This window comes from Gopherus evgoodei, unplaced genomic scaffold, assembly GCF_007399415.2.
Source record: "Gopherus evgoodei ecotype Sinaloan lineage unplaced genomic scaffold, rGopEvg1_v1.p scaffold_162_arrow_ctg1, whole genome shotgun sequence".
Classification (NCBI taxonomy): Eukaryota; Metazoa; Chordata; order Testudines; family Testudinidae; genus Gopherus; species Gopherus evgoodei.
In genome coordinates, this window is record NW_022059825.1 from 29,394 (window position 1) to 55,281 (window position 25,888).

The 25,888-nt window shown below is 51.5% G+C and overlaps 1 pseudogene; it reads right to left on the minus strand.

Moving 5' to 3' along the window:
- Positions 1–3,469: 3,469 nt before the first annotated feature.
- Positions 3,470–4,123, minus strand: LOC115639959 (annotated as a pseudogene).
- Positions 4,124–25,888: the final 21,765 nt, after the last annotated feature.

Below are 25,888 nucleotides of genomic sequence, written 5' to 3' on the forward strand. Positions count from 1 at the left end.
TGCCAGCCAGCCTTTTTAGCCTTCAACCCTCAGGCCCGCAGGTGCAGCCAGTACTAACGGCCAGGCACCAGACTTCTCCCCAGCCCCAATCTATTTCCCCTGATTGGGGCTGGCTGAGCAGGAGCTAATTAGGTGCCTTTGCACCAGCACCCTGCTACAAATACATGTTAATGTTTGTAGAAGGTCTCTCTCTGTCTATATTATATAAATAAACTATTGTTGTGTTTAAAGTAAATAAGGTTTTTAAAATATTTAAGCTTCATTTAAAATAAAATTAAAATGCAGATCTTATCAATGTAGTGTGATCCCTGCCTGGGATCCTTGTCTGGGGTGTCAGCCACCAGCCCCGCTCAGCCCACTGCCGGTCTGCCGTCCAGCCGCTGACCGTGCTCAGCCCGCTGCTGGTCCGGAGTTCCATTCACTCAGCCGGAAGCGGGCTGAGCGGGCCAGTGGCGGGCTGAACAGGGCCGGCGTGGAGCTGAGTACCTCAGTGTGCTGCCAGTCTGGGGTGCCAGCAGCACTCAGCCTGCTGCCACTCTGTGGTTCCGGCTGCCAGCCCCTTCCCAGTCGGGGTCCCAGTCACCGGCCCCATTCAGCCTCCTACTGGCCTGGGTGAGCAGAACCCCGGGCTGTTAGCGGGCTGAGGGGCACCAGCGGCCTGGATGCTGGCTGGCAGGAGCTTGCGGATAGAACCCCAAACAAGCAGCAAGCTGAGCTGCTCCGCCCGCTGCCAGTCTCAGATCCTGGCCACCTGTCTCACTCAGCCTGCTGCCAGTTGAGTGAATGGAACCCCAGGCCGACAGCGGGTTGAGTGGCTCAGCTGGGGTCTCAGCTGCCAGCCTGCTCAGCCCGCTGCCAGCCTGGGGTTCCTTGGGGGTCCCCAGGCCTGCAGCAGGCACTGAGTGGGGCCGGTGGCCAGGACCCTGGCTGGCAATGGGGCAGCAGCCGGAACTCCAGAGCGGCAGCAGGCTGAGCCACTCAGCCCACTGCTGTGTGCCATAAAAATCAGCTCGCGTGCCACCTTTGGCACATGTGCCGTAGGTTGCTGACCCCTGCTTTATACACTAGTAAGGAGATGAGCATATTACAGTTGTTGGAGGGCTCTGTTTAGCAGTAACAGGGCTATAGGAAAGTCAGTCAACATTTTTTGTTTCTCTGATGAAAACTGGCTCACTCCCTTCCCCATACCAAACTTGTGACACCAAGACAGAGGTACTGGTAGAGGGGGAGGTCGGAAGTAGCCCAGGGGCAGCCGACCCTAGTCTGGCTGCAACACACCCAGAACCAATGTCAGTGTATTGCGGCCAGGATCCGCACTGACACAGCAGCAGGCTGCTTGTCGCTGTTAGGACCCTGGGCTGGGATGCAGAGGAGTGGGTGGGCCTGCATTCCCCCTGCCACCCCACTCACAGGTGGCTGTCTCCCCCTTGCCCTTGACGCTCAGGCCCAGGAGCCTGGGCTTATACTGAACTGTTCGCTCAGCCCCTGCCTGAGGGTCTGAGCCCTGAACGATTGTTTGTTGCCCCACTCTGACCTAGGGCCTCGGCCTCCAAGACGAGACTATCGGCTCAGCCCCTGCCTGAGGGCCTGAGCTCCTGTCCATTTCTTGACCACCAGGCTAACTCAACAGCACACTGGACTCGGGTAGTGAAGTGGCCTGGCTCCCAGCCACCCCATAGAGAGCGAACCACAACAGCAGACGTTTACATGGGTAATAGGAGCCTATATTAAGAGAGACCCAAAATTGGGACTGTCCCTATAAAAGTGGGACATCTGCTCACCCTGCCCCAACTCCCATCCTGGTTTTTCGCACATACTATCTGGCTATCCCCAGCCCAGCCCTGTGTGGCCATTCCAGTCCTGGCTGCCTGCCGAGGAAGTGAGTTACTTTCACTCCTCAGCAGGCAGCCAGCCAGTCGCCTTCCCCCACCCCTCCGCGCAGCACCTCACCCAACCGAGCCCTGATGGAGGGGAGGGGGGAAAGAGACGGGGGTTCTCCTTGGGGGGGAGGGAGAAAGGAGGGGGTGCTCCATGGGGCAGGGGGAAGAAGAATGGACGTTATGGGAGACAACAAAAGATACTGGTGCCAGTGCTGCCGAGCCTGCCTCACCTCACGCTTTCCCCCCCCCCTTCCCTGAGACCCCAGCAGCCAATCCCCTCCTCAGACTGTGCTGCATTCAAGTCTCTCTAGCACCCAGCAGCCCTGCTCTTACACGCTCCACTGCTTCTGTCTGTCCAGGGTCCCGGCAGAGTGGTGCCCCCAGACCTCGTGGTGCCCTAAGCGACTACCTGTTCTGCCTATGGCTGAGGACTGCTTTGGCTTCTGGCCTCAGCCAGCACGTGGCCCAGTCCCATAGCCTCTGGGTAACGCCCGGGGCTGTATTACTGATGTCCACCAGGCCGACCGGAACTTCTGCCGGTACCAACAGGCCGACTCGATTCAGAACTGCTGCTCTTATGGCCTCATAATGTCTGTCTTGCTCCTCCCCCAATGCCATATACGCTGCTTGAGCCTCCCAGTCAAATAGGGAGCGAGTCAGAGGGTCCAGGTTGCCCTCTCCCACCTGGCATCTGTGGCTACCTGCTCAAAAGTCCCCAGGAAGGCCTCTGGGTCATTCCCCGGGCTCATCTTACATAATCCCCAGCTCGGCAGCTGAGTGCCCTCCCCTGCCATAAGACTCACGAGCCATTACAGGAGTTGCCCCTGTACACTGGTCTGCTCGCAGATAAAATCCTGCAGGCTCTGCTGCTGTTCCTCCTGCCAGGGCAAAAAGGCCTGTCTCTCCATTTGGTGGGCCTGCTGAAAGTTCTGCAGGGCGTGCTGTCTCTGCTTCTGCTGATGACAGGCCATTTCAGGGTCTCCTCCATCGCCGGGTCGCCAGCCACGTGCGCTGGCTTCAGGTTCCCAGACAAGCCCCCACGTGCAGCGGCGCGGTTCACCACTCCTCTCAAACCACCTGGAGACCTCTCTGTGCAAATACCAGGGCCCTTTTATTTTCAGTGTATGTTCCGCCCACCTTTTACATACAGTTTAGTTCAGTTCAGGTAGTCTCTTGGGGGACGGCTTGCTTCTGCAGCTAACTGGGAACGCAAGCCTAAGGCTCCTCCCTTTCCTGTTCCCCCCTTCCTGTGAGCTTTCTACAGCCCCCTGCCCAGAGCCGGCTTTAGCAAGTGCAGAGCCCGATTTGTGGGGCTTGTACTCACCGGGCGGCGCGCCGAGTCTTCGGCGTTACCACAAATGACCGTGCTCTGACCAGGGGAGCGGGGCCGCGGGGATTGCCACGGTCCGGCCAGGGGAGCGGGACCCTATTCGGGGGAATCGGCATACAGCCGGCCCTGCCCCTGCCCATAAAACCCACAGGTGTTCCTTCTTTTGCCGGGCAATGAACCACACCCTGCCAGCTCCAATTAATTCTCCCTAATGGGAGCTGGGGCTAACAGGGGCCGGGCCAGGTCTCCTGGATCAGGCTCAGCCTGGGCAGAGGCCACAGATCCCCAACTTTGCAGGTCTGCTCCAGGCCGTGGGGTCCTTGTTTTGGATCTTAGCGACGAAGCCCAGGATCTGCATCTTGGAGGTCTCCTTGGCAGCCCGTGCCCCCTACTGGAACTCAAACTTGGGTGGATCTGTGTGGGGTACGCGGTTGTATTCCAGGTACTTTTGGCGAAGAGATTCCTCGGTCACCAATTTGTTGACATCCCCAAAGACCTCATGTCTCACTCCAGGGTCAACTCGCGGTCTCCTCAACAGCTCCCACACAGGAGATTCTTTATCATCATTCCCCTTCATGAAGAGGAAGCTGATGATGACGTTGAGGAGGCCCAGGTTTGCTGTCCAATCATCCTTTTTCAGGTTCTCCACTTCCAGGCGTGGCAGGTTGCTGACCAGGATGTAGATGTGATGCTTGGAGTCTCTCCACCAGCTGCAGCCCAAAAACCTTCTGATCCACCTGAGCCGTCCTGTCTCATTCTGCCACAGAGGATGCAGCACGGAGGGCTTTCCTTTTGGGGGAACAGTCTGCACCGGCGGTACCAAAAGTTTCAACGCTCTCAGCTTGGTGAGCACAATCAGGTCTCGTGCCACGGAGAAAGTCTCTGGAGTGGATGGCAGCCCAAGCTCGACCATGGTACGCACTGGGGAGCTTACGTGCACTGGACTTGACGGCCCTTGTGGCACCAGAGTCAACGGTACTGGGGTTGGTGACTTTGCGGACCGGTCCAACATGGGACACAACTCCGAGGGAGGCACAGGCAGTGCCAGCAACCGCAAGGGGGCAGCAGGTTGTTTGTGCTGCTTCATCTTTTTCAGGGAGAGCGAGCGCCGCTGCGCTGATGGAGGTGCCAGAGACATCCAGTGCCAGGAGTCTTTGCCAGTGTCTGGACATGGTGCTGACCCCTTCTGATGCCACAGGCGCTCTTCGAACCGACAAAGTCGGTGCCTGGTCTCGGGGCAGAGCTAAGGACATGGGGCTGAGCGCCGCTTCCATAAGTTGATGGGATTCCCCCAGGCACTTCAATCAGGAGTGGTGTGGGTCTCCTGTAGGCATTGGCTTAAGGCAGGACAAGCACGATTTGAAACCCGGAGACCTAGGCCATCAGCTCGGGTACCGGAGGGTTGGGGAAGGGGAGAAGCCCCTTACCCCCAACTACTAGTTACCCTAAGGGCTGGTCTACACTAGGGGAGGGGATCGATCTAAGATACTTCACGTAGCTGACGTTGCGTATCTTAGATCGAGTTACCTACCGTCCTCACGGTGCGGGATCGATGTCCGCGGCTCCCCCTGTCATCTCTGCTACTGCCGTTCGTGTTGGTGGAGTTCCGGAGTCGACGGGAGATGCGATATATTTGCTCCCCAAGAAATCGATTGCTACCCGCCGATACGGCCTGTAGTGAAGACGTACCCTAAGAGCAATAACTCTTAACTACTACTAAAGAACCAATAACTACTTTTTAAAACGATTTACAACTGTAAACGAGTGCTACACAGAAGCCAGGGAAGTGGAGTTCAGCTAAGCCACGCTCCACAGTTCCAACGACTGGCACCGGCGGTAAGAAGGAACTGAGTGGGCGCTGGGCCGGCTGAGGTATGTGGGATAGATGTCTGACCGTAAAGGCGCCACTCCAGGGGGCGCCTCAGCCGACCCACCGGGTGTTGCTAGGGTAAAAATCTTCCAACGATTGTGCATGCAGTGCGCCCCCGAATTGGAAAGAATATGAGCAAGCACTCGAAGAAGAACTTCTTTCTCTAAATTGATATCTGTGTATTTTACACACTTTCCCCCATTTATTACCATTGCACTTCCATCTGTGAAGCAAACATGCTCCTCTTGCCCTACCGTAGCCAGTTCCTCTAGTGGAGGTGCTTCTACTGAAACAATTCTTTGCTCCAGAGTGATCTCTGGACAATCGGGTTGGGTTCCTTTTTCAATCAAAGCATATGTTAGCATGTCTGGTTAGATACTCTTTGTGTGGTTATTCCTCTGTTAATTAAAATCAGAGTCCCTTGTGGTGTTGGGGGGTTTGAGACTTTCCCTCCCATCAGTTTTGCTGACAGAATGTACTTTAGTGGAGTGTGGGTGCTCTGAAGAGTGATGGGAGCTGTGCCTGTGAGTGGCTGGAAAGATTACGCTGCCCAGACGCCTGCCAGGCATTCTTGTTCACAGGGGTTAAAGTTAATCTCAACTCCTTGTAACTTCCTGGATTCTTACGGTACTGGAACGAGTTTTCTTTTCTCAGTGTCGTAGTTAAGGCCGTATTGTTGGCAGCAGCATAGCTGGTGGGATTCAGCGGAAGCAGCTGCTTCCGCTCAGGCCAGCAGGCACGGAAGCAGCCCCTGCTGGCTGCACGGCCGGAGGAGCCGCGGGGTGGCAGCCAGGGCCGGTGCAGGGAAGTTTCGTGCCCTAGGTGAAACTTCCACCTTGCACCCCCCACTCAGCTATCCCCACCCCCCACGGCAGCTAACTCAGCCCCGCACCCAGGGACCCCCCCAGCAGCAGCTGGACCCCCCCACCGCGACAGCTAACCCCTCTCCTCTGCGTTCTCCCACGGCAGCTAACTCTGCCTGGGCAGACTTCCCCCCTCTGCCCCGCCACGGCAGCTAACCCTGCCTGGGGAGACTTCCCCGCTCTCCCCCCTGCCACGGCAGCTAACCCTGCCTGGGGAGACTGTTGTACAGACAAAACTACACAGGATCTTTTCAGGGGGCAAGACAAAGATGCCGCATTTATTGTGATAACAATCTGATTTATGATCAATAACTAATATATTAATTTTTATACACACACACGCTATACAAAATACCTATACACACACACACACACACACACACACACACACACACGAGATCAGGCCTGCAGAACATATGACCCCCGGGCCGCATAACTGTGCGGCCCGCGGCCGAATTCAAAAGGCTCTGAGCTGCCTGCAGCCACGGGGAGCCCAGAGCCCTTTAAATCCCAGCCGCGGCCAGGATTCATAGGGCTCTGCCAGTACGCTGTACAAGGATGGCCCAGCTTCCCCAGGGGGCAAATAAAAGGCCTGGGGCTCCCAGCAGGGGCTGGAGCCCGAGGCCCTTTAAATTGCCACCAGAGCACCACTACTGCAGCCCTGGGGTAGGGCTGGCTCTGGGGGCTGTTTTAAAAAGTCCGGGGTTCCCGTCGCTTCTACCGCCCCAACCATTTGAATAGCTCCCGGAGCCCCACCAGTTCCCCAGGGTTGCCGTGGCTATTTAAAGGGCTGGGGCGGTAGAAGAAGGGGAGCCCCGGGCTCTTTAAATAGCCCCCGGAGCCATTGTGTAGCGGGGGGTGTCTCCAGCTGCCATTGCTGCCCTGGTCCTTTAAATAGCCCCCGGAGCCCCACCACTTCCCCAGGGCTCGCACAGCTATTTACAGGGCTGGGGCAGTGGAAGCAAGGGAGTCCCAGGCCCTTTAAATAGCCTCTGAGCCGCGGGCTGCTGCTGCTGCTGCTACCCTGGTGGGGGAGGCAGGAGGAGAGGGCACTCACCATACAGGATGGACTGTACCCCCTGCACCTGCACCAGCTGCCTGCAGCCAACCCCTGCTGCAACCCCTGCTGCACCTCCTGCCCTGCTTGCACCAGTTCCTCTCTGCAGCCAGCCCTGCACCCGCTGCCCACAGCCAGCCCGTCTCCAGCCAGCCCTGCACCCCCGGCCTTGCCTCCAGCCCTGCACCAACCCCTGTCTCCAGCCAGCCCTGCACCCCCTTCCCTGTCTCCAGCCAACCCCTGCCGCACACCCCAGCCTGAAGCCAGCCAGTCCCGCACTCCTTTGTCTCCAGCACTGCAAACCCATGCCGCACCTCCCCTGTGGCCCTGCCTGAAGCCAGCCAGCCCACCCCGTACGCCGTCTCCAGCTTGCAGCCAGACCCTACCTCCAGCCACCTCCCCTCCACACCTCCAGCCAGCCCCATGTCCACTGATGCCCTGCAGTTCCCAGGGAAGTAAAGCTGCACACCTGCTTCAATGAGGTGGGCAGGGAGCAGATGGGACCCATACGTGCACCCTAGCACACCCTCAGGGAGTGGCGGAGCTAATTTCTAGTTCAGACCCATCTTTTTAAGAAGAACTTTGGGTAGGGTTAACATACATCTGTACTTTCCCGGACATGTCAGGCTTTTTGGTTCAGAAATCGCCATCCGGGAGGAAAATACAGACATATGGTAACCCTATTGGTACAAAAATTACATACTGTGGCAGAACTTTTTATAGGGAACCGATTGCTAAGAAATGAAAGACCCTTTTTTTTTTTCGGTCATCCCTGCCAGGGCCCCGCCGAAAATGTTCGAATTGGCCCCCTCACTTCCTAAAGCCGGCCCTGCCAGCCACGGCCGGGAATCAAAGGGCTCTGGGCTGCCCGCAGCGGCAGGGAGCCCAGAGCCCTTTTAATCCCAGCAGCGGCCAGGATTCCAATATCTCTGGGTTGCCTGCAGAGATTCCCATCCGTGGCTGAGATTTAAAGGGCTCAGGGCTCTCTACTGCCACAGGCAGCCCAGAGCCCTTTGAAATCTGGTGGTAGCTTCAGCAGATGGGCTGGGACTGGGCTTTAAAGGGCTCGGGCTCCCCTCAGGAGCAGGAGTTCTGGCCCCTTTAAATCCCTGCCCCAGCCCTGCAAAGCTCCGGGTTCCCCCAGCCGCTGGAGCCACGGGCCCTTTAATTTGACCCTGAGGTCTCCTAACCACCTCTTCAGCTGGGAGCCCCTGGTTGATTTAAAATCAAGTATCAGCTTCCCAACTTCAACCCCAACTTTTCTTTTTGGCCCACAGCTGTATTGGTGGGGTGGTGCTGGGGAAGGAGGGTTTGTTTCTGCAGGGCCAGGAGGCCCAGGTGGGGGCGGGCGGGGTGTTTCCACTGGACCAGGAGTTCAGCCGTTGGTATTTGAACTTTCTCTCATCAGGACAGGCTGGGAATGGAGGTTAATTCCATCATTCATACATGCCTCATTCATACATCTCAACTAAACTAGTAAGATTACAGCAGGGTTTGCAAAAATGAAGGTTGGAGGAAACTTTTACAAAATGGAATGAGTGTTTTAAAATGGAGTTTGAATTACAATATGTCAAAGAGTGAACAGAAGTTACAGTGTAGCCAAGTGTAGTATGGATGGTGAACAGAAGTTACATTAATAAAGTGAACAATTAAAAACAACTTTATTTACCAGTTCTACAAGACCTCCCCCCGCGGAAGCTAACCCTGCCTGAGTCGCCCGCCCCAGCTCACCTCGGTTCCGCCTCCTCCACTGAGCATGCCGGTGTCACTCTAATTCTCCTCCCCACCCAGGCTTGCGGCACTGTTTGGAGGAGAGCTGGGCTGTGAGCTCATCGGAGGAGGCAGAGTGGAGGTAAGCTTGGGCGGGGAGCTGTTCCCCTGTGTGTCCCCCCAGTCCTGTGGGCAGCCCTCCCTGTGACCCCCCACCCAGCTCACCTCCACTCCACCTCCTTGCCTGAGGGGACTTTTAGGCGCCCCCAACCACTATGCGCCCTAGGCGGCCGTCTAGTTTGCTTGAATGGTTGCACCGACCCTGGCGGCAGCGGCAGCCTGGCGCGAAAGCGGCACCTGCCAGCTGTGCTGCCACCACATGGCCAAAGGATCCACGGGGCTGCAGGCCGGCTCGGGAGCGAAGGTGAGCGGGGAGGGGGGTCCGGTCTGGGGCATGGCCGAGGGGGACAAAGGGAGCATGGCCAGAGGTGGAGCCAAGAGAGGGGCGCATTTTTTATGTTTTTTGCTCCCCCTACCCTGAAAATCTGGCTATGCCAGTGATTGTTGGCAGCCAAATGAATAACAAAAGGCTGTGATTCATCAGGAAAGCCCAGTGCTGGAGCTGTGAGAGCCTTTTGCTTGAAGAGCCTTAAAGCAGTGTCCTGCTCCTCTCCCCACTCCCACTGGGCCTTTTAATAATTGCCACAAGGGTGAGTTATTTCAATATACTTGTAAATGTGGGATCTGAGGAAATTAAACCCTCCCAAGAGTATTCTCAAGGAGTGGGCGTCAGGCGGAGCCGGCATTTCTACTAGGGCTCTCACCTTGCGCTGGCCTGGTTGCCTCCTCCTTGCCCAATAATTATCCCCAAATATGTGACTTGGGGCTGCACCAATGATGCCTTCTGCAAGGCTCCCTTATATCCTGTTTCTTGCCTTAATGCTAACACCTTCTCAGTTATCATCTGTGTCTGTGCCTCGGGTTCCCCAAAGACCAAACTGTCATCCACATGGGAAAACACAAACGGTCTATCTTGTGGGCTAAATCTACCGCATGTTGGTGTGCAGTTGCTGGATTATTGTGGTACCCTTGGGGGAATCGACAAAAAGCCTATTGCTGTTCTTTCCTAGTAAAGGCAAACCGATCCTGTGAGTCAGGGTGTAAGTGAATAGGAAAGAAACAATTGGCTGAATCAGTTACTGAAATATATTTCAATGTAATTTGGACCTTTTGTATGGCCTGTGTCATGTCTGCTACAATAGGAGCCATGGGTATTGTATTTTTGTTAATCCTCCTGTAGTCAGGGCCGGCTCCAGGCACCAGCTCAGCAAGCAGCTGCTTGGGGCAGCACGTCAGGTTTTTCTGCGGCATTTTGGTGGTCGGTCCCTCGGTCCCTCTCGAGGGGAAGGACCAGCCACCGAATTGCCGCCAAAGAAGAAAGCAGTGCGGTGGAGCCGCCACCGATCGCAACTTATTTTCTCCCCTCAAACGCTTGGAGTGGCAAAAACCCTGGAGCCGGCCCTGCCTGTAGTCACATGCTATCCTCTTGTTAGGAACTGGGACTGGGCATCTGCTTTTAGTACCGGCCATACAGGGGAGTTGAAGGGTGATTTTGTTTTTCAGATTACTCCCTGCTGTTCCATCTCCTGGATAGTTTGTGCCAATTGGGCCTCTGCCTCCTTTGGATAAGAATATTGTTTCTGGGGATGTACCCGTACAATGTTTACACCAGCATTAATTTTACCTCTGCCCGTTTTCTTTTGAGTCCAGACCGAGGGGCATTTCTGGCACCATTCCTCAATTTGCTGGGCCGATAATGCTGCAACTGGTCTCCCTCCCACTTTTGCTAGTAATATCTTTTGGTCAATTTTCCAAAATGGGGAAGGGGAATATCAACTTTCCATAAGATACCCTGGGCATGTCTATTACTATGTTGTTGAACAATCAATCCGAGCCCAAAATGATTTCATTAGTCATGTCAGGAGTTTGCATCAGATTCCCAAAGATTTTAAACCCTTGTAGCAAAAAGGAGGCCTGGGCCCGTTCTCAACCAATGCTGGGATTGCCTTGAGAGGAGTTCAGGGTCACTTGTTGAACCTGCCTTCGGAGTGTTTTGATTAAAGGCACTGCAGCTCTTGTGTCTATTAAAGCCAGTGTAGGGTTATGCTTACCCTGCTGAACATACTTGCATGATCTTCCTCCAGGGTCTCAATGAACCTTTCCTATGAACTGCCCCTCTTGTTCCCCTACAGATAGTAGAAGTTCATTGTTCAGGGGGCTTTTCTATGCCAAGGGGAGGGATAGGTCAGCAGATTGAGCATTGACCTGCTAAACCCAGGGTTATGAGTTCAGCCCTTGAGGGGACCACTTAGGAATCTGGGGCAAAATCAGTATTTTGTCCTGCAAATAAAGGCATGGGGCTGGACTCAATGACCTGTCAGGGTCCTATCTAGCTCTATGCAATAGGTATGTCTCAAATTATTATTTGTCTGCAGGATGGGGGCCTGCATCAGGGAGATGCTGTAGTGGTGCCGATGGTGGAAGTGCACTTGGGGATACACGTGCTACTCCTTTATGAGTATATTGTAACTTTGTAGCTTCTCTAACCAAGTCAGGTGTGAGGGCTCCATGCTACTGTGCACTGTTGGCTCTGTAATGCATCAAGGTTTGCCAGGCTAGTCAGCAAATCTCATTCTCAGTTAGCTCTATCTCTTCTCCCCCTTCCTTCTGTTTAGGGGTGTCGGCCTGATATTGCCAGAGATCTGTGTATACCTGATCCCCCTTCCAACCCCTATTCCCTCGTTTTCCAGGAACGACCTCCAGCATATCCTCCCCCGTTCCGAATGATCCCTTTTGTACCACTCTTATTTGTACATGGGACTGCCGGTTCTATTGCTGCCACATATGAGTATCTTTCTATCTATCTGTCGTCACCCAGAATGAGTGGTTATTTGTTGGACCATCCCCTTTCCTTCCCCCAGATTAGCTGGGTGATTATCCTGCCAAACTGCAAATTTTCCAGAGTAATATGGGGCCAAAGATACTGCACAATCCCTTAGGGACTGGACACTGAATGCTTATTCATATATCGGGGTGATACCGTTGACTGCCACCAGGCCAGCCATTAGTTGCGTCAATGCCCATCGGGTTAAGTAATTTTGGGCCATCATTAGGCTCCTGGGTGGAGGCTACAGCTTGTGCTATGAAGTTGTGCCTGCCTATTCATTCCCCAAAGGTTGCCATCAGAGCCAGGAGGCTGTCGTTCCTATCATCCCTTGGTACAGAGTTTCTGTCCCTTAACATTCTTACTGGTTCCTTGCATATTCAATCCTTCTCCAGGCCTTAGAGAACTGGGATTTTGGCAGTGGGCTTGTTACAGAGATTCATTCGACAATTTTCAGCAAAGAACAGAGAAACACCAATCAGGACTCTAAAACGAAAATCTCTCTACTAACTATATTCTACTCTTATTCTTTATATGAGATGAGTCTTTGAAAAGGAATTGTTCAATACTGGTACACCCTCCCAAGGGGGGAAAGTATCCCAACATCTTTTACAAAAACCAAACCCACAGTGTGTAGAGTGTTGAAAGGACTTTTACATCAACGTCAACATACGTACCTGTACAAAATTAAGCTGTTTTATCTTTACATATCACAAGCAACTGAACCAAAACAAAGGCTAGGTTTCCATTCTTCCTGGTACTTTATGTGAGCTAATATTGCTGAACTAATGAGAGTCTTACAATATGCTCTTTGCGATTCTAGCTGTCTGCTGTAGCAAGATACCTTAAGTTACAACAACCACATCTTAGGAAATAAAAGACTGAATAAAATCTTTTCTAGAAATACCCTCCTCTTTACCAGCACCCTCCCTCCCTCCACTTCAAAACCAATAAGCAGCTCTTTCCATCACAGACAAATAATGCAAGAGTTGGACAAAAATCCATTTTATGGAGCATATCGTTTGGTCCCGTCTTGCTGTTCTGTCTTGCTCTGCTCTGCTCTGTTAATCATATTCTGAGTGGCAATACTTCCAACCAGGGGATCAGCAGGGTTGCTGCCTGTAAGAAGGCAGCAGGTGGAAGGAGAACTTTAGAAATAATTCGTGCTGGACTCCAGTTGTCTTTTAAAATATCAAGGCAGGTCACTCCCTGGCTGTTAATATGACAGTGATAGATTCTTGTCTGAACCGTAACCTTTGGAGGCTTGAAGGGATTTCTCGCCTTTGGGGCCAGCGCGGCAATTGGGAGATGGATCTAAGGTGATATCAGCCAATTCCTTTTGAACCCTCTTGGCACTGTGGAGAGGAGCTTGGAGTAATGTCCTAACTGTCCACACTGCCAGCATACAAGCTGCCTTGGGCGGCTAGGGGCCCCTTGGGCTCCTCCCTTTCGCCTGTCTACCGGCTTCACCCAAGCGTGCTCACAGGGTTTCCTGTGCCCCTCTGTGTCCCGCGGGGCTCGATGCTCCCTCGGTGGGAAGTCAGCCTCTGCATATTCCTCCTTTCTCTGCACGGCGGCTTCTAGGGTGGCCGGCTGATGTCGCCATACCCAAACCCGCACACTGTCAGGGAGGCATTGTATAAACTGTTCAAGATCACTTGATCCATTATCTGTCCCACGGTGTGGGCATCGAGCCTCAACCACCATGTTGCCCAGTCTGTTAATTTTTGAGCAAAGGCCCGTGGTCACATACCCCCTGCTCATCGGTCTGCCCGAAACTTTTGCCGATACATCTCGGCCAAAAGCCCGAGGCGGTCCAAAATCGCTGCCTTCACTGCATCATAGTCCCTGGCTTGGGCATCTGTCAGGGCCATATACGCGGCCTGTGCCTCCCCAGTGAGACAGGGGGCCAGCCATAGGGCCCAGATTGTCCAGTCCCATCCCACGCCCAGGGCCACCTGCTGAAAGGTACCCAAAAAGGCATCGGGGTCATCAGCTGGGGCCATCTTACAGAGGCTGAGGCCTGGGGCCTGGCTACCTGCTCCCCCAGCAGGACTCACCAGCTTGTGCAGGAGCTGCTGCTGCACGGTCGACTGCACCTTGATGAAGTCCTGTAGGGCCTTCTGCTGCTCTGCCTGCCAAGCGAGTAGAGCCTGCCTCTCCACCTGGTGGGACTGCTGGAAGGACTGAAGTGCCTTCTGCATTTCTGTCTGTTGCTCAGTGAGCTACAGCAGGGTGCTGTCCATTGCCGGGTCGCCAAACTGTGTCTTTGGCACTAGACCCCAGAGAAGCCCCCACTTGTAACAGGTCCTCCGCCTGCCCCTCTTCCTGGGACTCACTGGCTGCCCCAATAAAGCACAGGGAGGCTGCTTCTTCTGCAGCACCCGTGGCTTTATTTACACGTGTTCTCCCACCACCAGTGATATGCTATATACAGATCAGGCCTTGCAGTCTCCTCTTCCACCCAGAGTCTGCCCTCAGCCTAGAGACTGACCTTCCCCTGGCCATCACCTCCTTCTTCTGGCTGCCAGCCAGCCTTTTTAGCCTTCAACCCTCAGGCCCGCAGGTGCAGACAATACTAACGGCCAGGCACCAGACTTCTCCCCAGCCCCAATCTATTTCCCCTGATTGGAGCTGGCTGAGCAGGAGCTAATTAGGTGCCTTTGCACCAGCACCCTGCTACAAATACATGTTAATGTTTGTAGAAGGTCTCTCTCTGTCTATATTATATAAATAAACTATTGTTGTGTTTAAAGTAAATAAGATTTTTAAAATATTTAAGCTTCATTTAAAATAAAATTAAAATGCAGATCTTATCAATGTAGTGTGATCCCTGCCTGGGATCCTTGTCTGGAGTGTCAGCCACCAGCCCCGCTCAGCCCACTGCCGGTCTGCCGTCCAGCCGCTGACCGTGCTCAGCCCGCTGCTGGTCCAGAGTTCCATTCACTCAGCCGGAAGCGGGCTGAGCGGGCCAGTGGCGGGCTGAACAGGGCCGGCGTGGAGCTGAGTACCTCAGTGTGCTGCCAGTCTGGGGTGCCAGCAGCACTCAGCCTGCTGCCACTCTGTGGTTCCGGCTGCCAGCCCCTTCCCAGTCGGGGTCCCAGTCACCGTCCCCATTCAGCCTCCTACTGGCCTGGGTGAGCAGAACCGCGGGCTGTTAGCGGGCTGAGGGGCACCAGCAGCCTGGATGCTGGCTGGCAGGAGCTTGCGGATGGAACCCCAAACCAGCAGCAGGCTGAGCCGCTCCGCCCGCTGCCAGTCTCAGATCCTGGCCACCTGTCTCACTCAGCCTGCTGCCAGTTGAGTGAATGGAACCCCAGGCCGACAGCGGGTTGAGTGGCTCAGCTGGGGTCTCAGCTGCCAGCCTGCTCAGCACGCTGCCAGCCTGGGGTTCCTTGGGGGTCCCCAGGCCTGCAGCAGGCACTGAGTGGGGCCGGTGGCCAGGACCCTGGCTGGCAATGGGGCAGCAGCCGGAACTCCAGAGCAGCAGCAGGCTGAGCCACTCAGCCCACTGCTGTGTGCCATAAAAATCAGCTCGCGTGCCACCTTTGGCACATGTGCCGTAGGTTGCTGACCCCTGCTTTATACACTACTAAGGAGATGAGCATGTTACAGTTGTTGGAGGGCTCTGTTTAGCAGTAACAGGGCTATAGGAAAGTCAGTCAACATTTTTTGTTTCTCTGATGAAAACTGGCTCACTCCCTTCCCCATACCAAACTTGTGACACCAAGACAGAGGTACTGGTAGAGGGGGAGGTCGGAAGAAGCCCAGGGGCAGCTGACCCTAGTCTGGCTGCAACACACCCAGAACCAATGTCAGTGTATTGCGGCCAGGATCCCCACTGACACAGCAGCAGGCTGCTTGTCGCTGTTAGGACCCTGGGCTGGGATGCAGAGGAGTGGGCGGGCCTGCGTTCCCCCTGCCACCCCACTCACAGGTGGCTGTCTCCCCCTTGCCCTGACTCTCAGGCCCAGGAGCCTGGGCTTATACTGAACTGTTCGCTCAGCCCCTGCCTGAGGGTCTGAGCCCTGTACGATTGTTTGCTGCCCCACCCTGACCTAGGGCCTCGGCTTCCAAGACGAGACTATCGGCTCAGCCCCTGCCTGAGGGCCTGAGCTCCTGTCCATTTCTTGACCACCAGGCTAACTCAACAGCACACTGGAGTCGGGTAGTGAAGTGGCCTGGCTCCCAGCCGTCCCAGAGAGAGCGAACCATGTTGTCCCACAAACTTACACAGGATCGTTTTAGGGGTTAAGACAAAGATGCCACATTTATTATTAATCCGTAACTATTAGCAAATACCTTAATGCTTATACACATACACTCACACACACCAAAATGTTCTGCAGCTGCTGGATAGTTACCAGTCCTGATTGCAGTTTGAGTTCGCAGCTTGGGATCGGAGCTCGTGTCAGCTAACTGGCCAGGAAAGCTGAGCACGAGGAGGAGCCGGGTCTCTGTCGGGCGCGCACCGATGCTCCTTGACGTTGGTAGCAGAACGTTACCCAAAGTCTCTCATTTCACCCTTCCCTTTTTATAGGAGTTTAGTTTGGATTCAAAGTTCCTAGGTCTCGCTGTGTCACGCCGCCTCTGGGTTTGCTTGATCACCCGTCAATTGCAGGCGTGACTGTCAGCCTGGGACCTGGCTTTGATCTTCCTTCTGTTGTTTCTTTTTAGGGTGGATGCTTCTTGCTTGAGTTAGGGCTGTTGTCTAGTTCTTCAGCCGTTGGTATTTGAACTTTATCTCATCAGGACGGGCTGGTGCTGGAGGTTGATTCTATCACCCATGCATACCTCATTCACACATCTCAACTAGACTAATAAAATTACAGTATGGCTTGCAAAAATGGGGGCTGCAGCACAAGCCTTCTACAAAATGGAGTTAGTATTTTAAAATGGGTTTTGAGTTACAATATTGCACAGAAGTTACAATGTTACAATGTAGGCAAAATGGCAAGTGTAATGAAATGGTGAACAGAAGTTACAATGGTACAGTGACTAACTAAAAACAATTTCATTCACATTGGTTCTACATTGTCCCCCTTTTGATCCTTCAATCCAGGGGCATTGAATGGGTCACACTTTATGCAATTGTTTTAAGGCTATATATTGGGAAACAATGTGAGCTTGTGGTTTTAGCTTAAAGCACAGCCTTTTCATTCAGCAGCACATACCACACATTATAATTAACATTAAGCTTATCAGAATAAAGAAAACAACAATTGGATGTAACATAATTGTTAAAGTTGAAGACCAGGAGGGGGACCATCCCTTTAAGATATTATACCTATGGTGCATCATGATTTGCTCTGCTTGTGCAGATACTCTTAATATTTCAGATCCCTGATGTAAAATATCCAAACTGCGTGTTTGAACCTGGGTCCGTGTGGCTTCAGTCAGTTGGCTAATTTGTCTATTTTCCTGTATTAGTTTGTACAGATTTGTCCAATTGACTCCCAAAGTGAAGTTAAAGTTTAGAATATTACTGGTATCCAGCGTGTTAATTTCTTTATCTTCATGAGTTGGGAAGTAATAGGTTAGGGTGGGAGTTTTTAACATAGTTATATTACACATACACTGTTTTACGGGCGGTTCTGAGATGTATTTGTCTTGCCATACAAGCCTTTCTAATCCAATGTCACAGGCACGACTTTTTCTATCAAAATACACTTTTGTGGTACCGTTATTTAGTTCATCCCAGTAACAAGTTGCCAAGCTTTTATGTTGCAAGAAGCAGGGCTCTTCTAATTTTGGTAAGGTGGGACATACCCATTGTTGTGCAGTCCACCTGGAACACAAGCGATGGTCTATGATTTTCCCTTGTTCATTTAAATACATTCCCACCAATCGAGGAGCCCAAAGATGTCTGCCCTGAAGAACTGGGAGGGCTATGAAGGGCCACAGAGTAACTTGATATTTGTGTGGTTGGACCCGTATTACTTGTATAGTGATGTGCCCCATGAGGGTTGATGTGTACACGTTTGATTCCAGGGCCTTGTACCATCCAGAAACATAAGGGAGGAAAAGGTTATTTTTCTGTTTTGTCAGCAGAGGAGTTAAGACTGTCATATCTTTAGCTCGTACCCAGTCCATTTCCCTTTCTGTCAGCATAATAGCTAATATTTGTTGTTCAGAACACCACAATGCTAATGCTGTTTTGTTTGTTATGTCCCTCATGGTGGCATATTGAGCCCAGAATGCCTGGTTAACGTTTCCAAGTATACCATTGCAAGTTCATTGTGTCTACCCCAGTTTGCACCAGTTCAGCGATCTGGTGCTCTTGTCCCTGGGTAATAGTACGATGCAATGTTTCTACCACACTGGCCTTATTTTTCAGTGCTTCTAGGTCTACCGAATTTAGAATTCCGGTCCCTGCTCCTATACCTCCTAACAAGGTATCTGTTATCCCTCGTCGCTGACGAGGGAGGGGATGTTCTGGCTGTAAGGATTTGAACCATGCTTCAAAGAGGGGGAGCTATAGTGTGCACATTCTGGCCAACTTAGAGTTCAATTATTCCTGGTCCAGTTTATTGAAAGGCGTAGGGTTACAATTAATGGCGCCACTTGTGCCTCTAAGGGAGGCTGCATCTTAAGCAAATGAGGACAGGGTATTTTTATGGGTTGTGGACCATTTAAAAACAGTACTGTTGTACTTCCTACTAATTTGGTTTTATTTACCCATACTGTTATTGTCCGGGTCTCTAGGGGTCCTGGTTTAAAGGGTGGGAATGTATGGTATCCAGGGAGGACGGGGTGACAATGATGATTGTGATCTACTATAGGCTGGGTAAGTGAGCTAACCTCAAATATACAATCATGGTCATAAGGTGTGATATTTACCCAGACATGTAGTGTAAGTAGTTTAAAGGGTCCATGTAATGTATGGTTAGATATTGGTACAATTTGGATCTTGTTTCCAGGGTAAAATTGAACCACTGGATCCCCCAATGCGCATTGGATGTCCCCAGAATGAATAATTGTGTCAGGAATCCCCAAAATAATAACATTTTTGCTGCCAGCGGAGTTCTCCTGTAAACGTTTGCGCAGTTTGTGAGAAGGAAATAAAATTGTTGATTAGTTTGTAATACCAGTCTTCCGGTTGGAGGTAATCAGCTGAAGCTCTCTAGATTTCTTATAAGGGATTCGATGCCAGCGATACCTACAACGGGATGAAGCACATGCTATTAAGAAAACAGTTTTATCTGGGATACATGGACCCATTTAAGTTTACCATCTTTCTCAATGCCATATACCAGAGGACTGAGACGGTCAACTATGGAATATGGACCCACCCATTTAGATTCTAAGGTGTGATCCTTCTTACCCAATTTTAAATACATTACTTGATCTCCAACTTCCCATAAAGAGGGTTCCTTGGTTCTTTGTTTTTGCATTTTCTCATTCATATGTTCAATAGCCTGATTGATCCTGTACTGCAATGTGGTTTTATCCTCTTGTAATTGTTTTAGCCATTGGAAATAATCATTCTGGTTGGCTATAGGATGATCCTCTGGGTGTATAGTAAAATGTTCAGGATCAATCATTAACTTCATTGGTTGACCAAAAAGAATTTGGTATGGCTGGATCTTAGTTCTCAGCCTGTCACTACTGCGAATGGCAGCTAAGATTAGAGGGAGTTTCTCAGGCCAGTCCTTACCAGTATGGTTTACTACTTTTCGCAGTGCCTCTTTAATTGTGCGATTCATCCTTTCCACCTGGCCAGAGGACTGGGGTCGGTAGGGAATGTGAAATTTCTGGGTGATCCCTAAGGCTTGTAACATCATTGTGAAAATTTGTCCCACAAATTCACTTCCATTATCTGAGTCTATGACCTCAGGGGTTCCGTATCCGCACACCACTTCAGTGAAGAGCTTTTTAGCTGCAGTTTTAGCACTGTTATCCCTAGTGGGGAATGCTTCCACCCATCCTGAAAATGAATCTATAATAGCCAGCAAATATTGGAATCCTTCTTTACTTCTAGGCAACTTATCAATAAAATCCATCTGTATTCTGTGCCATGGTCCCAACCATCTCTTGTGCATCATTGGTTGCCAGTGAGGGGGATGGGCTTTGTCCTTTGCACAGCGCACACAATTTTGCACCCACGTTTTTACATCATCCTCCACCCCTTCCCAGTTTGCTACCTGCCTTAGCCTCCTTAGGGTCCCTTCTGTCCCCTCATGCATGAACTGATGTGCCATGTTGATTAGCTCCTGCCGTTCCATTTTTCCCGGAGTCCGGCTGCAATGATTATTCACATCGCTAGATGGCAGCAGAGTGTCAGAAATGAACTTGCTAGCGCGGTTCTGACTTCTAGTTACAGCCGCCACGTTCTGCTGCCGGGCGATAGCATCGGCTCGGCTGTTCCACATGGCTTTAGCGCTGAGCTCTTTGCTGTGCGCTTTAACATGCCGGATTTTTAACTGATTGGGGTTTCTTGTCACCCAAGCATGGATCCATTTCCATTTGTCTAGGTAGGCTATCTCCTTCCCATCTGCTCCCTGCCAATTATTCCGTTGCCAGTCAAACATCCAATACTGTATGCCTTTCATGCAAAAATCACTGTCTGCATAGATATAGATTGGTCTGGGAGAGGTTTCATATAACTTTAACACTTGATATATGGCATGGAGCTCCGCATGTTGTGCTGAGCCATGATTCAAATACCCTTGAATCACTTCCTCCTCTAAGTTTATAGCAGCATACTTAATATACCGTTTCCCTTTAAGTACTACCGAGCTGCCATCAGTAAACCAGATATACTTCTCCTGCCCTGTTGTGTCTAAATCCCTGAAGGGGGGTGGCTTTACCAGTGCAATTCTCTGTTCTAAAGTAATCTCGGGACATTCATGCTTAGTCCCTTTTTCAATTAAAGCATGAGTCAATAAATCAGGTTTAGATACTGTTTCGGTAAGGACCCCTCTATTGACCAGGATGAGGGTCCTTTGAGCCATGCGTGTATTGGAGACCTTACTCCCGATCAATTTGCCAGATAAGATATATTTGAGAGGAGTATGAGTACTTTGAATTGTAATAGGTGCTGTGCTCGTGAGAGGTTCAAAAGACTGGATTGCCCAAACGGCTGCTAAACATTCACGCTCACAAGGGTCAAAATTCAGCTCAGCACCTTGAAGTTTTTTAAAATCGTATGCTACAGGCACTAGTTTGCCTTCCTCATTGTTTTGTAAGAGAGTAGCTGCCAATGCAACCTCATTTGCAGCTAGTCTGATAACGAAGGGTTTTGATTCATTAGGGAAGCTTAAAGCCGGGGCTGAGACAGCCTTTTGTTTTAAGGTATTTAAGGCGGATTCTTGTTCTGGTGCCCATTCCCATTGTGTCTTTTTCTTTCATAACTTCCATAAGGGAAGTGTGATCTCTGCATATTTATGGATATGTGGCCGTAGGAAATTGAACCCACCCAGCAGAACTCGTAAAGAGTGCACATCTGTAGGGGCGGGCATATCCAGTAATGCTTTCACCTTGCGCTGATCCACTTGCCTCCCCTCCTTCCCAATCACTATACCTAAGTAAGTGACCTGTGGTTGCACCAATTGTGCTTTTTCTAAATTAACCTTAAACCCTGTTTCTTGGATTAATGCCAAAACGTTTTCAGTAAGTTTTTGTACTTGTTCCCTGGTGTCCCCAAAAATCAGAATATCATCAACATAGGAGAAGACAAATGATCTTTCCTGCTGGATCAGACGATCCAACATATCTACCGCATGTCTGTGTGCAATAGTGGGGGAATCTTGAAAACCCTGTGGTAGTCGGCAAAACGTAAATTGTTGGTGGTTTATGGTGAATGCAAACCTATCCTGGGACTCTGGGTGTAGGGGTATAGCAAAAAAGCAATTAGCCAAATCGATCACTGAGAAGTATTTGGAGGTGGCTTGTACTTTCTGTATAACCTGTGTCATGTCTGCTACAATTGGGGCCATGGGTATAGACCCTTTATTAATCCTCCTATAGTCTATAGTTAACCGCCAGGACTTTCCGTCTGCCTTTAGAACTGGCCATATGGGAGAGTTAAAAGGAGAGTTAGTTTTTCTTATAAGTCCCTGTTGTTCCAAGTCCTGCACAGTCTGTATCAGTTGGACTTCTGCTTCCTTTGGGTAGGGGTATTGTTTTTGAGGAGGTACCAGTTCACCTATGATCTTAACACAGGCATTGACCTTTCCACAGTCTGTTTTACTTTGAGTCCAGACCGTGGGGAATTTTGAGCGCCACTCCTCGGCTTGCTCTGTAGTGAGAGCAGCAACGAGTTTACTTCCCCCTTTGGTTACAATGAGATCCTGCTTTTCCTGGTGAGAGCAGTTGGAGGGGATTTCTAATTTCCATAATATGCCTCCAGGTAAATCGATTATTATGTTGTTTTGATACAGCCAATCTTCCCCTAAAATAATTTCGTCAGTCATGTCAGGGGTCTGTATTAAATTCCCTTTTGTTTTAAACCCTTGGATTGAGAATGGGACCTGTGCCCATTCCCAGCCTGTGCTTGGCTTTCCCTGAAAAAATTTTAAAGTGACTTTGTTTTACTTTCTCCCCTGCCTGTGGAGCGGTTTTAATTAAAGAGACAGCAGCCCCAGTATCAATCAAAGCTAGTGCAGGAGCGCGATTCTCCTGCTGGACATAAATATGCGGTCTCCCTCCAGAGTCCCAGAACATTTTACCGATGAGCCCCCATTGCTGCGCTCCTGTATTATGTGGGGTGCTCATGTCCAGCAGGCCCCTCTAATCCCGGTTGCTCGGGGGGGCACTTGTAGCTATGCTAGTTACACGCTCCTGATTCTCTTGTGCTTGTAGGGCTTCTTGGACTAGAGCTCGAGTTGGGGCTTTGTCCCAGTGCTCCCAACTACCTCCCTGTCGCATTACTGCCCGCCAGGCCAATCGGCGGATCGTGGAGTCATAAGTATTCTGTCCCTCACCTTCAGCTCTTTGGAAATTATAATTTTTTTCAGAAGGGCAGGGGTTTGAGCATGAATAATGTCCCTGTGGCTTATGATTTCCCCGTCCGCTGTAGCAACCTCGGGAGCCCCCTATTCCCATATTACCACTCTCATTGGAGTAAGTTATTTGCTCAAGCGCGGCCACAAAGGGAGCCTTTTCTTTTTTTATTTGGAGTGCGGGGCCAGAATGAGTGGTGATTTGTTTGATCAGATCTCGGAGCTCAGTCATGCTCGCGGGCTGTTTAGGTGCCCAAACACTGAGCTTATTGGCATAGTAAGGGAGAAGAGTCGCAGCACAATCCCTCAGGGAATCTGTGCCGTATGCTACAGTGTCAGGGTTATTTGCAGGGGCTCCTTGGGCATCTTCAGGGCGGGTGATGCCTGCCATGACCTGCATAAGTCCCCAGCGGGATAGGTACCCTTCGGGGTCTTCATTAGGTTCCTGCATCATGCTAGCCGCCTGTATCATTAGATGTCGGCCACCCATTTGTTCCCCTAGGCTTGCAAACAGGGGTAGGAAAGCATTGTTCTCCCTGTTTTCCCTTATCACCCGATCAATGACTCCCTGAAATTCGGGTGCTGCACAGGCAGTCATGAGGCGTTTAAGCTCAGGGACTGTTAAATCTTCTCTGCCTGCCAATTGCAGCACACGCAGAGTCCATTTTGAAAAATTTTCCCGGTTAAGGGGTCCAAGCATTTTTGCCATGGCTTGGAGATCAGCTGCTGATACGGGGACGGTTGTAGTAGCTGTGCTAGTCCCTGCATCTGTGTCTGTTCTTGTTACAGTAATTCTGTTAATGGCTGCAACCAGCCCCTGGGGCTCAGGATTGCTGCTCCGTATCTCTCTTTCCCACACCTCGCTAGATTCCCTCGAGGCATCTTCCCGGTCAGGGACGTCACTCTGGGGATCAAAGTCCCGCTCTCCTGCCGTTACCGCTGCTATCTGGCGGTTTGCGAATCCCAGCCTTTGTTTAAGGTGCTGGATAAGGGATTCGCATCGGCTGTGATTAGCGGGGAGAGCTTTACTTTGTTCTATGGTTAACCTCTTTACCATGCCTTGCAATATTTGATTCTCTTTTTCTATTTTTTCCTTTTCCCCGACCTGTTCCTCTAACTTCTTTTCTCTTTGTTTGCCCTCCCTGAGTACCTCCCGGAGAGGGTCTAACTGGCTTTGCACCCCTGTCGCTACTACTTTCCATCTGTCTGCCTCTTTTTCCATATGAGTGAGTTTTTCATGCAGGGAGGCATTCTCCTCCTGGCAGGATGCCAAGCGGGAGTATAAATCCCTGCATGCGTCCCACAAAAGCCAGATTGCTGCTGAATCCCTTTTAGTTGGAGTAGGCCTGTACAGGATTATATACCTTGCCAGCCTATCCTCCAAATCTGAAATAGTACACACATCTCCCAGCCCCCCTTCCGTCCACGGGCTGTGTCCAAACCTCTGTAGTACTTGTTTAAAGGGTGTGGGCTCTTGGACAAAAGACAGCGTTCCCTGTTTTTCTCTAAAGATGTCTTTAGACTGTGTCTTCCTAAACATTTTCCCTAACAAGTGTGCCATAGCCAAGTACAACACAGGAAACCGAGCTGATAAATATCAGAATACTAGAACCTCCAATTCCTAAAAGAGTGACTTACAAATAACAATTTTCCCTTTTTAACTCCTGGAGGAACAACTTAACCCTCTCTGGGCCAGAGGAAGAGACACCAAGTCTCCCTCTGTATTACTCGGTCTGCTATCACCGAGGGTTCATACACCAATTATACAAATCCTTCCCCAGATCAGATCCTTTCCCGGATCAGAGAGAGAAACACTAAGTTCTCCTCTTTAGCTCAGTCTCAAACCACCTGGAGACCTCTCTGTGCAAATACCAGGGCCCTTTTATTTTCAGTGTATGTTCCGCCCACCTTTTACATACAGTTTAGTTCAGTTCAGGTAGTCTCTTGGGGGACGGCTTGCTTCTGCAGCTAACTGGGAACGCCAGCCTAAGGCTCCTCCCTTTCCTGTTCCCCCCTTCCTGTGAGCTTTCTACAGCCCCCTGCCCAGAGCCGGCTTTAGCAAGTGCAGAGCCCGATTTGTGGGGCTTGTACTCACCGGGCGGCGCGCCGAGTCTTCGGCGTTACCACAAATGGCCGTGCTCTGACCAGGGAAGCGGGGCCGCGGGGATTGCCACGGTCCGGCCAGGGGAGCGGGACCCTATTCGGGGGAATCGGCATACAGCCGGCCCTGCCCCTGCCCATAAAACCCACAGGTGTTCCTTCTTTCGCCCGGCAATGAACCACACCCTGCCAGCTCCAATTAATTCTCCCTAATGGGAGCTGGGGCTAACAGGGGCCGGGCCAGGTCTCCTGGATCAGGCTCAGCCTGGGCAGAGGCCACAGATCCCCTACTTTGCAGGTCTGCTGGTTCACAAGGCATCATGGGGCAGACCACCTGGGGGTGAAGTGGATAAGGCTCACCGGGTCCTCCTCCGTGCCCCCTGGCTGGCTCCACCTGTGTCTCCAGCGGTGCTAATGTCTTGGCACAGGCCCCCCCACAGCTGCCTCCTCAGCTGCCAGCTCAGTGTACTTGGTGCTCCAGGCCGTGAGGTCCTTGTTTTGGATCTTAGCGACGAAGCCTAGGATCTGCATCCTGGAGGTCTCCTTGGCAGCCCGTGCCCCCTACTGGAACTCAAACTTGGATGGATCTGTGTGGGGTATGCGGTTGTATTCCAGGTACTTTTGGCGAAGAGATTCCTCGGTCACCAATTTGTTGACATCCCCAAAGACCTCATGTCTCATTCCAGGGTCAACTCGTGGTCTCCTCAACAGCTCCCACCCAGGAGATTCTTTAGCATCATTCCCCTTCATGAAGAGGAAGCTGAGGATGATGTTGAGGAGGCCCAGGTTTGCTGTCCAATCATCCTTTTTCAGCTTCTCCACTTCCAGGCGCGGCAGGTTGCTGACCAGGGATGTAGATGTGATGCTTGGAGTCTCTCCACCAGCTGCAGCCCAAAAACCTTCTGATCCACCTGAGCCGTCCTGTCTCATTCTGCCACAGAGGATGCAGCACGGAGGGCTTTCCTTTTGGGGGAACAGTCTGCACCGGCGGTACCAAAAGTTTCAACGCTCTCAGCTTGGTGAGCACAATCAGGTCTCGTGCCATGGAGAAAGTCTCTGGAGTGGATGGCAGCCCAAGCTCGACCATGGTACGCACTGGGGAGCTTACGTGCACTGGACTTGAGGCCCTTGTGGCACCAGAGTCAACGGTACTGGGGTTGGTGACTTTGCGGACCGGTCCAACATGGGACA